General features: G+C 31.8%; 1 protein-coding gene across 4 annotated transcripts in view; it reads right to left on the reverse strand.

The window, feature by feature from the left end:
- The window catches only part of Ccdc102b (coiled-coil domain containing 102B), a 133,995-nt gene extending 120,796 nt beyond the window's left edge, over window positions 1-13,199 (reverse strand). The window contains exon 1 of one of the 4 annotated variants that reach the window (XM_087191464.1): window positions 12,864-13,199. The gene's annotated coding sequence lies outside the window, so the exon portion shown is untranslated. The remainder of the gene's footprint in view (window positions 1-12,863) is intronic. The other 3 variants (XM_021246709.2, XM_087191467.1, XM_087191473.1) reach the window with 3 other exon arrangements.
- Between the last annotated feature and the right edge of the window lie 209 nt (window positions 13,200-13,408).

Below are 13,408 nucleotides of genomic sequence, written 5' to 3' on the forward strand. Positions count from 1 at the left end.
GAATGTATCCATTGTTTAGAAAATGGATATATACATTTTGTCACAGTCATGAGACACAATATTTTGTAAAAATATTGATGAACTGTTGTATTACATGGATGAATTTCACAAAGTGCTAACTTTTAAAAGCTGGAAGGAAATAATACATTTTGCATGTTTTCATTTACTATAAGCTGAAGAGGAGGAACAATTGCTCATGACTGACAATAGAATACTGTTTACCCATGGATAGAATGGTAATGATGTGAAGGAGACTTCTAAAATGTTAACAAGATTTTATTATTTGATCTTAGCAATGGCTACATAGGCTTATTCTTTCAAAGAATTCATTCAGCTGTATGTGTTTCAACTTATTAACACTGCATTAAACCATTAACATTGAGTCTCAACATTTAGATAGAAAGCAGCCAATTGCCAGGCTCTACAATTATTTCAATTGCTACATTTATCCATACTTCTAGCTTTCCAGAAGCTTTCAGATTAATCAGAAGGGTAGACATTATACACCAAGAAACATCACAATATAGTAATATGTGCTCCATGGAAGTACAGGCAGACTACAAGGGAAGCATAGGAGAGAGGACATGCTCCTCTGATAGTATTAAAGAAGAAAAACATTTCCATCACAGAAGGGAAAGGAAAGCACATGTTTTGTATTGGTCCATGTTCTTAGCTCTCAGCAAATTACGTATCAGCTCTCCTTAAAAAGAGATGTGTCAATCCAAAGGACAGTACCTTTCATGAACTCAAGGAATCTCTTTCTTAGTTGCACTGAAACTGTAGATTATTATGGAGAATTTTCAAGCATAAAACATTCCAAATATATTAACTTAATTACAATAAATAGAATAAAATTTATGTGTGTCTAAATAGCAACAAAGCAAAGAGTCTAATTACCTTGAGTCTCTTAGCTTTATATAACACACTGCTTTCTCACAGAATGTAAAATAATGCAGCAGGCAAGAATATGATGTTAATCACAATAGAATGAACATACCATTATTTCCAATTTTCTTACCAATTAATTTTCTTACAAATTAAGGTTACCAAATGATTCTTTCTCTACTTAACGCTGCTTTTAGCTATTATTACCAATATTATAATAGTCAACAGCTAATCAAAAGAAATTTTCTACAAGTTCTTTTGTTTTCCCAAAATGTGAAAAGGACATAAGATTATTGTATAGTGAAAAGAATCTTGACTTAACTTTTGACCGAGTGTGAGACACTAAAGAAGTTAACTTTCCCAGAGTTGAGGTTAATAATAAAACAGGAGAAATTATAACTAATGCATCAGCTTGCCTTGAGAATATAAATATTATAGCTGTCACATCAGTTTGCCTTGAGAACATTGTGTATACATATGTTCAATGTAAACCATTCAGTAAATGATAGCTATTATTTTGGTATTCTTTTAACTATATAGAATTCCCTTTCCATTTGTGATGAATGTGTGGCTAAAATAAAAACCAGAATATAAAACGAATGTGCACACATTTTAATTACTAGTACCAAACCTTCAGTGAAAGTAGAAGATATCATTCCAAGAGCCAGCACTTTGAACAATGTCTTATTTTCCAACCTTCTTTTGGACACTAAAACAAAATGTGTTAAAATGAAATGAGAAATGAGAAATGAGAGTAACAAAATAAAGATAAAACAAAGAACAAGATACAGAAACATAAATATTTTAGTTCCAAATTATCTAATCTTATGGGGTTAATGAAATGACAAATTGAAACAAGCAATGGAAACTGATTTTTCCTTGGTGCCTGTCCAAATAAAATGCATTTTCACAGAAGAAAGTTGATCTCTTATCCTATTCTAGTCCCATCCTCAACTTTCAGATTGCACTTAGAACACACAAAGTATACAGTATAGATTTTTTAAAAAGATTTTCAGCCTTTAAAAAGATATCTGAAAGTAAACTTGGTGCATAAGCTTTGAAATTTAGTTTTTAATATGTGTATGTATAAAAGGAAGGCTAGTAGATCATCTCAATTGATGTAGAAGATTTTAACAAAAGCAAACAGCTTTTCATTTTAAAAACCTGATAAAAATAGGTATAAAAGGACCTTACCTCAAACTGCTAAAAGCCATATTTGACAAACCCACAGTCAATATCATAATGAATGTGGGAAAACTTGAAATTTTTCCCTCTAAAATCAGGATGAGAACTCTCACCAGTTCTCATTAATATACTACTGGAAACCTTAAGTAGAGCAATCAGGCAAGAGAAATAATTAAAAGGAAATAAAAAGGAAGATTTCAAATTATTTCTATTTGCATATGATATGATTCTTTTCATACATTTCACCCCAAAAACTCCATCAGAAGACTCTTAGAGATAATAAAAAATATTCAACAAAGGCATGGGGTACAATATCAACACAAAAAAATCAATAACCATTTTGTAAGCCAAAAATGAACCCAACAAGAAAGAAATCAGGAAAATAATTCTATTCATGATAGCTTCAAAAGAAATTAAATACCTAAGAAATTAATCTAACCAAGGAAGTGCCCAACCACTATAATAAAAACGAAAGAATCCTGAAGAAAAAGATTGAAGAGGGCATTAGAATATAGAGAGACATCCTCTGTTCCTGGACAGGCAGAAATAATATTATCCAAATGGCCATATTACCAAAAGTGTTATATGGATTTAATGACATTCCTGTTAAAATACCAACAATATTCTTTACAAAATCAGAAAAAAATAATCCTAAATTTTATATGGAACCAGAAGAGACCCAGAATAGACAAAGCAACCTTAAGCAAAAAGAACAAACCAAGAAGCATTACAATCCTGGATTCCAAGTTATACTGTGAAATAATAGTAACAAAATCACCATGGTATAGGAAAAAATAGTCATGTAGACCAATGGAATGAAATAAAGGAAACAGAAACAATTCATATATGTCAACCATGTGATGTTTGACACAGGGCCAGAAATATACATTGCAAAAAAGACAGCCTTTTGAAATAAATGATGCTGGAAAAACTGGTTATCCATATGCAGAAGACTGAAGTTAGACCCAAATCTCTCATCCTGTGCTAAAGTCAAATAAAAATGGATCAATGACCTAGATGTAAAAACAGAAACTTTGAAACACCTAGCGGATAACATAAAGTAAACATTTGAACCCATAGGTACAAATAAGGAATTCTTGAGCAGAACTTTATTTAATAGCACAAGAAATAATTGTGAGATCAATAAATGTGACTGTGTTAAATTAAAAAGCTTCTGCACATTAAAGGAAATGATCAACAGAGTTAAGAGTCAACCTACAAAACGAGAAAAATTTTTGCCAGGTACTCTTCTGATAGAGGTCTCTTATTTAGGGTCATAAAAAACTAAAAAATTGTAACCCCTCTCACATAAGCCAATCCAAAATAGCCAAATAAACTGAATACACACTTCTCAACAGAAGAATTATAAATGGTGAATAAACAGGTGAGAAATTATTTTGTCATCTTTAGCCATTAGAGAAATGCAAATCAAAACAACTCTGAGATAACATCTTACTCCAGTAGAATCATTACAATCAGGAACACAAAAAAATGACAAATGCTGGCAAGAATGTGAGAGGAAGGAACCCTTCTGCATTGTTGGTGGGGATGTAAAACAGTACAACCATTATGGGAGTCAATATGAAGATTCTTCAAAAAACTAAAACTGGAAATTGCATTTGACACAGCTATCTCTCGCCTGAGAATACTCACAAAAGAGTTAAAAATATCATATGAAAGTGAGAAATAGATCTTGATGTTTATAGCAACAAAATTAACAATAGATGAGCTCTGGAAATAGCCTAAGAGCCCAACAACAGATAAATAGGTAAAGCAAATGTGGTATATGCACACAGTGGAATATTACTGAACAGTGATGGATAATTAAATCATGTCATTTAAAGAATAAAATCATATCATTTCTCTTATGAAAAACCCAAAATGTAGATGAATAAAAGACTAAATAAATAGATTATAAAAAATAGGAAGGCAGAATTTCTTATTATATAGAGTGAATATAAGACATTATAGAAATAAATAAAAGATTATAGAAAGTAGGAAGGCAGATTTTTTGGAGGGGGGAAAGGGATTGGGGGAAGAGGGAGACTGGAGGGTAGGAAGGCAGAGTAAAGGGATCTAAAATGATGAATGATAAATACATATTCCAATCTATCAAAATGGATATAACTATTATATATTGCAAACATACACGAATCCCTTTTTTAAAAGGGAGCGCCTAGCAATGGGAGAAACTAGATCTACACTATGTTTTCTGGTCAATTTGTTACTCTTTCATCTATGGTCATGCACCCCTGTTAATTATGTTATCCTATACTTTGCATGATAATTTTAATATATCTGTTTTTATATCAGCCTATGAGCTTCTTAGGGTAGTATGATTGTACATGGAAGTCTGTGAAATGTCTGAATATAACTGACTGTTGAATAAAATCTAACCCACATTTAGAATCCAAAGTTCAATGAGGATGCTTCTGGAAAGAAGTGTTAATTACCCAAATCACTCCATATTTTTTCTTGATGAAAGCATTTTATTTCAATTTAAGTAGTATGATTCATTGAAAGAGATCCTCCAAATTCAAAAAAAACTTCTGGCTAACATGTCCAATGTCTGGTACTAAGAGAAAAGCTTAGGGGGAGAGTAGTAATTGATTTTGAAATAATGATTTGGTCAGCTAGAAATTTCTCCCTCTCAAAAAAATGATTAAAAGAATGTTTTTCACCCTTTTCCTAGAAATTGGAATACAGAAATATTCCCTGTTTTCAAGAAAGAAATCATAAAGTTTGTAGAGAGCCATTCTACATAGTTTTTGGGAAAAATCGTTTCATAATTAAATTACGATTAGGGCTGACTGAAGCCGAATGTCCTTGCGCACAAGCCGGTTATGGCCTGTGGAAACCTAACTCCATTTTGTTCCCAGTCACAGCTGAGGCCTCAATGGTTCTGTGATGCTGTAACGCTCAAGGACAAGATTATGTCAGCTGCAGACTTCCTGGTTCTTTCAGAACTGAGTTGTAATAAGAAAAACATGAAATGTTTCACCCGGAGAAGGACAAATTCCTTAGCTTAACTCATTCCACCTACTATTGTTAAGTGTTTTGCTCATCTCATTGTCCTCATCAACATAAGATCCTCATATACCTAAAATCCTCATAAGCATAAGATCCTCATCAACACAGGATTACCACTGCCCTCTGAGTCGCCTGATACTCCCTCTGATTATTGTATAAACCCAATAAATAGTCGTTAGTTTGGGGTGTCTTTTCTTTGCCCGCTCCGAAGCACTGACCCCCGATACCCCATATACCTTAAAATTATGCAAATCTCTATTATTATTTTTCTTTAGCCCTCGCCATCCCCCTTTCTAGGTAGTTGGAGGATTGATCATCCTTCAATAAAAGTTTGCAATTTCAGGGAAATTGTGAATGATCTTTATGATTCTCATTTTATAGAAATAAACCCTTGTTATCTTGTATTTTTCCCTATGAATTTAAAACAACACCATCCTTCCAGTTTGTGTAAGCCAGAAAGTTATACTTCTCTTACTATGCATTTATCATCCCCAATAGCCCCATTCTTTTTAACTTCTAAAATGTCTTCACTGACACTCACTTTTCTTGGCTACCTTAGACCCAAGTATTACCATCTCATTGCTAAATTACTGGGGTAGTTTCTGACTGCCCTTCCTTCCAGTTCCATAGTCAACAACTGGAAATGAATTTTATGTTTTTATTTTATTATTTTATCTTTGATGAAATCCTTGCAATTGCTTTCTCATAATTCTTAGAATCAAATTCAATGCCTTTGTCACAGGTAAACCAATCTTACTCCTGTACTCCACTTCTCTCTTCTCTTTTTCTGTCCATGTTTCCTCTGCCTGAGGAAACTTAGATATTCTACTTCTTTTTCTGAGTTTATAGTGTCTATATTAGCAAAAAAATTCAACTTCCTTAGAATGTCAATATTTGACTTTTACATGTTAATTCTTTAGAAGGACTATTTCTCCTATGAACAGTGTAGAAGCACCAGCTTGAATTAAAATACATATGTCCACGCTTCAAAAATAGGGAATGCTTGAATATTCATTAGGATCTTGATATATTTTTATGTTTTTTATATTGTGCCTCCTCTGATTTATTCAAAAACATTCACCTACTCAGTTAATATACAACGTCCAAAATATGTAACTTCTTCCAAAATGGGTATTAATGCTAACTTATAGAGAGGTTATTTGATTCCCTATTGTATTCTTTAATACACTTTTCTATTATTTAAACTGTTCTAAGACATGAAAGTTGTTCCTACTGATTTATAAGTACTCAATCCAGTAATTATATATAGCCACAATTTCTGAATGGCAAGGCTCAGAAGACAGGAAGGACAAGTCTTTGAAATAAATATTTTGGTTAAAAAGTAAATTTTGTCACAAATTCACTTTTAAAAATTTGACACTTTTCATAAAGCAAAATTAAGACAATTGGATATGTTAACATACATAGATTTCAAGCTTATTTTAAAATAAAATTACTCAAATATATTTTCCCAGTAAAATAGTGTCTCTTCCCAATGGAAATATGAAAAGCTGTTTTTCTTTCTGCAAATGTCAACATTGACTTACAACTCTTGCAATCTGCTTATGTTTCAAAAATAGAAGTGTTCAACTGTAAGAGGTTACGCACTTGTTGGTAAAGGTGAATATTCAATACTGTGAGCATCTGTATTCCCAATACAGTTTTATGTCACTCAATATTAGTAGAATTTTATATTTTCAATGCAAATAATTGGAAAGGTAACCATATTCTGTGACTGAGTCATTGTCTCATCTCAGTGAGCGTGCTCAGTGCATTAAACCCTAACTCACCCTAACATTTGTCTCTTCTAGACTAAACCTCACCTCTCTGACTCAGTTTCATCTCCCAGCTTGCTTTCTCTTAGTAATTTCAACCCATTCTTGCTTGTTGATAAAGTAGAAAAAGGATAATTTCTTACTTTTTCAATCCTGAATGCATTCATTCAACAAATATTTCTTGAGTTTCTACTATGTGCCAGTCATATCATTCCGAGGACTGAAGATGTATTTAGACTAAATGGATTTGAAAGTTCACAATCATGGAGCTTATATTTTGATTACTTCTGAAATATGATATTTATAAAATATTTTAAAAAGAAAAAAAGTTTTCCAAAGATTACCCTGTAGCAAGTTATCTAGAAGTTAATGTTTTAAGTGAATCAAAATTATATTATGAATTAATCAAAACAAGTTATTTTGAATGTGTTGGGCATCTCAATCTAATCAAACTGAATTAACAATAATACAAACTTAAACTAATGCTATTATTGGAGTTTACCTAATATCCCAGATTAGTTTCTCACGTGTAACTATTTGCAAATTCAGCTATTTTTCCTCTGGAAAATGAAGGAATTTGGGGTGGAGAGAGAACTGAACTTTCTGAAAGTTCTCACAATATTTTATTTAGACAGGAAACCCAGATGCCTCTACTCACCCACCCACGTCAACATGTTCCAAACATGGTCTGCAAAAACAAAGTTAAGTGCTTGAATACACCAAACTACTACAGGCCACATTTAGTCCATGAATTATATGCCCTTATTAATATAACTCCAGAAGCTATTGAGAGAACATTAACTACTGATGAATATAGAACTTCCCAAGTTTCCTAATTATGTCTAGTCTTAAAATATGTGATTAATATATTTTGAAATCACAAGGCTAAGTAGCTCTGAATAGGGTAGGGTAAGTTTTTGAATATTGTATTGCTTGTTACTTAATGAAAAATATAAAAGTAACAGGTAAGATGAGTTTTACATGTAAATAAAAAATGTTCATTCATAACTTTATATTGTATTATAATGGTATTAAACCACTTATTTTCCCTTAGGGAACATTTTAAATTCATTAAAACTAAAACAAGAATATATATGAAAGAAAGAATAATTAAGTTATTTAAAACTTAATATTCTTGTATTATGTAACAAAAATAGAAATGATATATACATCAGTAGCAAAGCTAGAGTTCATGCTGCTTGGGAAGTCCTTCAATTTGCCAAATCCAGACATATCTGAATATGTCCACCTTTTTAAATATTGCCCCTAAAAAATGTACCATCTGGGGCAGACACCCCTTCCACTCCCCAAACCCACCCCAGCTACACGACTGATTATATACATTACCACAGAATTTCAGAATAGCCACTAATAATATGAAGATATTTACACAAAATGATGACTTCTTTGTCTCAGTCATTGCCATTAGAATTATAACATCAGTATTATTTCTCTGCATTTGTTCCAGATTTAAAAAATTATCAATCACAATTTGCTCTAATACTTTTCAATTTTAATGGGTTATTTCAGCAGGAACTATATTTTTTGTACTTGTCAGTATCAAGGTAGCATAAATACATAAACATGACATCACAATTGAATAGTAGAACCCAGGGAACACGGATTTACCTGTGATAGTCTTATCTTTAATAAAATCATTCAAATTCATATGTATTCATTTACAACAAGGAGATAAATATAATGCCTTATATTGCTCTGTGGTTGGTATGAGAATATTTTCTAACTGTTCATATGGTATTTTGTCCTATGATCCACAGTGCTTCATCCAACAAAGTAGCAACCTACCAGATGTATGACCACTTGAAATGAGGGTAGTCACAATTTAAGTTGTTCTGAAAGTATGAAATAGACCAATTTTGGAAAATAAAATCGTAAGATATCTCACTAAGAATTTTATATTTATTGCATTTTGAAATGATAACATTTTGACATATTGGGTTAAAAAAGTATATTGGAATTTATTTAACTTTTTTAGAGAAGCTACTTTAAATTGCAAATGATGCTTGAAGTGTGTTTCTACTAGACAATAGAGCTGTAGAGCATGAGAAATGTTCTTTTTCATTGGGAATTTTACAGACAAAATATATGTTGTAATATTTTTAAGCAGCTCAGTGTGTTTTGGCAGCATTTCTACACTATCTTATAGAAATTTCTGGTATGTCCTTCTAATTAAGATGATCACTAGAAACACTATTTGAAAATGTATGCTTTAAAATGTATTGCACTGATAATGAAAATACACACTAAAGCAGCTCCAGCTGCCATTTAAATGTAGTGAGCAGGACATTTTTATTCTGTCATATGGTCACATGACACAGAAGAGGTGATATTGCAGTACTCACATCAAAGCAAAATAGACATCACTCAAAAAACTAAATGTGCCTGCTCAACATTCTTATCTAAGCAATAATTGACAATTCCCACTAAAATGCATTTAAAGCTGTTTGGACAACATGGAAAAATGGTTGAACTTAAAAATACATGTGATTGTTAAAATACTGGCTGTATTATAAATCAAAGCACAAGAATAATATTATTATTTCATATTTCCTGAGCATTATTTTGTTAAACATAATTTTATTTCATTTTGGGCAAATGAATAAACACTTGGAATAATTGTGGACTTACAATTTGTTAAATATTTTTTTAAAAAATCAATCTTGATCTCATCCCTACCTGAAGATTATTCTCCAATACAGTTTTAGGACCAATCAAAATATGATATAAATCAAGACAAGGAAAGTGGATAAGATCCTTTATATGATAATAGATTCTTGCATGAGAATGAGTAACCAAATGTAGCTAGTGAACCCAATTGTTACTTAACTGGTAAAGTAGAAAAAAGGGGTTGAATGTTTTCCAAAACAAAAATTTAAATGCCCTACCATACTAGTATTGCTTCCCATACTAATGAGTAGCATCGCTCTTATTTTCTCTTGCTATTGTCCAGATAACTCTTTCCTTGACCTAACTTAGAGTGCTTATAATTCATTCTATTTTCATCTTTGCAGTTCATCATTTATTTCATACCTCCTTTTCCCTCCCTATTCTATACTCCATTATTAACAAATTTGCCTCAATTTCATAGCATTGTGTCCATCTTACTTGCTTTGAAAATTCTAACTCTTTAATACCTGTACCTGAGCATCTGATCATAATTGAAGAAAATATGTCCTTTGGTCTCACTTCAAATTCTTGATGTTGAACCTCAAAGGGACCCTTAACTACTACTCCCAAGCCAAATGTATCCCATTTCTCACATAAATTCACTGCCCACTCTACTAAGCTTCATACATTTTTATCTTCAAACTTATGTCTTCCTCATCTCTGTTGATAAAAATATTTTATTTTTTTCTATTTTACTTTAAAAAAGAAGTACTATGAAGACAAGTGCCTAATACACCCATCAGTCTCATAGATATCCATACACCCTATCTGTGTATATGGAGGTTTTGTCTATTCCCTTACAGCCAAACATCCAATCTGCATGCTGCATCTACTCCCCTCCAAGCTACTCAGTGAAATGGCTACTACAAATACATTCTTTCCTCTTCTCCTTCATCAGCTTATGCCTCTCTCTTACAGCATTCCCGCTCTGTATTCACTGTCATATCCATTCATTCAAGTATTTCTTTTGTGACTAATAATTCAATAAAAATTAGTTCTGAAATTTTTCTCTGAGAAATCAAAAGATATATTTTCTGAATACAAAGTTCAAAAAAATAAAATACTTAAAAGCATGTGTTGAAGATGAGAACAGCCAATTTAAATGTAAACACCACTCCTTATTTGCAGTATCAGTTTTTTCTTTCTAATGCCAAAGGAAATAATGGACCACCTGGAAGAAGTGCAATTCATTTAGATTTATGGAATTCTGGAATTGATCTTTAGAGTATTGTCTTACCACCTTCTCCCTGCATCCTATTACTCCAAGGACTATTTCAATCCATTCTCCTTATCTTCCATCAGATTCACATTCCTAAAATACCATTGCAGCATAGTCGAAAAGGGTCTGGAGCCAAAAAGACATTGTTTGGAATTCTGGTTATAGAACTAATTGTATCTGTGGTTTTAAGTAAATCATTTAACATTTCTAAAGGCCAAATTTCTTCATGTGTAAAATGAAGATAATGTGTAGATGAAGTTCACTTTGATTCACATCTATCAAACTTGTGAATATGTATGACAATCATTTGACAATCTAGTACATAGGACATGCTATTTTGTATTGGCAGGATGGTGATGATGATGATGATAGTAAGAATGATGAAAAAAGAAACAATTCCTTCTCTTTTCAGGAACTTACAGTTGCCCCCATTGTATAATATAAAATAACAAAATTACTCTGTGTGAATTTTAAAATGTTCCCCAATTTTTTCCTCCTTTTGTCTACTGAGCACAATATCTGCTACTCACAAAAGGGCATTTTTGTGCTCCAGTCACCTAGATTACTCACCATTAATCCATCCTTTTTGCTAATTCATGTCTCAAAACCCTTCGTGCCAACTGCTTTAACAAAGTAAGAATTCTCTTCTTGCTTTCAGCAACTACTCATTTCACTAATTTCCCAATACTCAGCTCAGGAGGTTGAACTTTTTCAAAGCCCCTTGAATTCCTCTAGCACTAATATCCCTACAATAAGGGGAATTTGTGAAGCTTTTAACAGAATTCAATTAATCCTATAATATTACTTTTAAAAAAGATGTGGTACTTCTTCATGTAGAAGAAGTCAGTTTTCATATACTTAAAAATCATAGTATTATCTTTGTGGTTCTACTACTTCGATGAAACATAAATTAGAGCCCATACTGGGTCCCAGAGATTAGGCAACTAATATATGAATTGCCAAAGAGCGATAATTAAATATTATTTAACAAGAGAACTATTTTTAAAGTTTTTGGAAACTAAAGTAATTCACATAAATTATTTTTCTGTATCTTCAGATAGGTTTACTGATATTTTAATATATTTTTCAAAATCACACAAAACATACAAATATCTTACTAGCTTATCAAGACTTCTTTCAAATTTAATGCTTTCATGAAAATATACAAAAGGTTAGAATTCAAAAATATTTGATATATATACAAGTAAATTTATGGACAAGAAGATGATTTATTAACCATGAAATAAGACATTCAAAGTTGTAATACTCCCATTAAAAAGTTTGGCAAAAACATTCATATGATTTTAGAAAACAGAAAAAAAGTTTTGATGTAAATAAGCTTATGAAGATAAATCATTATGTAGTTTGATGCCATATATTAAATACTTCTAATTGTATAAGTATATATTTAACAGACTTACCCACTCACTACTCATTTGATCATTTATTTTTGCAGAAAGCATAAGTGCTTCCCAATTGTTTCCCAAGATTTTTATCTTTGGCTCTATAACTTATTTCTATACATTATATAGTTCTATAGTTTTGTTCTGTGTTTCTGTCTCCTCCACAATATACAAGTAAAATAAAAATTCAATACTAGTACTATGTTTAAAATTACTGACAGTATTTCAGTGTGAAAATTCTCAAAATAAAAACTATAGACTTTGTATGATAATTTCACTGTATTATTCTAAAATATACATTACTTCAAACACACTGACTAATTCATATTCGTATGGAATTAGAAAGTTAAAGTTCAATATCAACATGTTCTATTACTGTCAAAACCGAGTTGAAACTCTTGCCTGCATTTTGTTTAGCGCAGTAATTTTTCAAAGGCAGAAAATATATGACAAACTGTCAGAGTAAATAACATCCGCAGTGAAAAGATGGAAGAGGAAGGGAAGAAATCAAGTCCATTTAAAAAGACTTTAAATCCTGCTTCCTAGACTAATGGTACATTTGCTCTGCATCTTGCAAGCAACTGTCTTTTTCTTTACTCTGAGAACAACACATGTTCTTCTCCGACAGGAAAGTATAAAAATGAAACGGAAAACCACAGGGTTATGAAACACTCTTACCCTCTGGGCTTGCAAGGCTGCTCTAGCTTCTCAATTGTAGACACATGTGTAAACAACAAAGTTTCCTGAATTCTCTTCTCATTTGTGCAGCTCCAGGGTCCTGGCCAGCGGGATTATTCCAGCATTAAGGACACTCTACACTAATTCAAAAAGCATTCCCATTGGTTATGAAGCTTTATCAGAGCCAATACCACAACACCCTCTTTGGATTATAAATGAGCTAACCAAAATAAAACTGTTTTAATGTTCCCTAAGTATTAAGTACTATGTTATCTAAAACTTCCCGGACAGCACATTTGAAACAATGTGCTCCAAGTGGAAAAGGAAGAAAATACACACTCTTCCATCTACTCAGACACTTAGTATTTTATAAAAATAATTTATAATAGAAAAAACTAAAACAAAGATAGCAAAATAAAAATTATCACAGTACTGCTCTATAAATATTTATAGGGAAATTTATAGTGCAATTCACAGGAACAATAGAAAATATCATTTGTTCAATTTGATTTGTATTAGATCACCAAAAAAGAGATCATATTTAA

The sequence above is a fragment of the Heterocephalus glaber genome, unplaced genomic scaffold, assembly GCF_053883595.1.
Source record: "Heterocephalus glaber isolate CG9 unplaced genomic scaffold, H.glaber_assembly_v1.0 deba00000331, whole genome shotgun sequence".
Lineage (NCBI taxonomy): Eukaryota > Metazoa > Chordata > Mammalia > Rodentia > Bathyergidae > Heterocephalus > Heterocephalus glaber.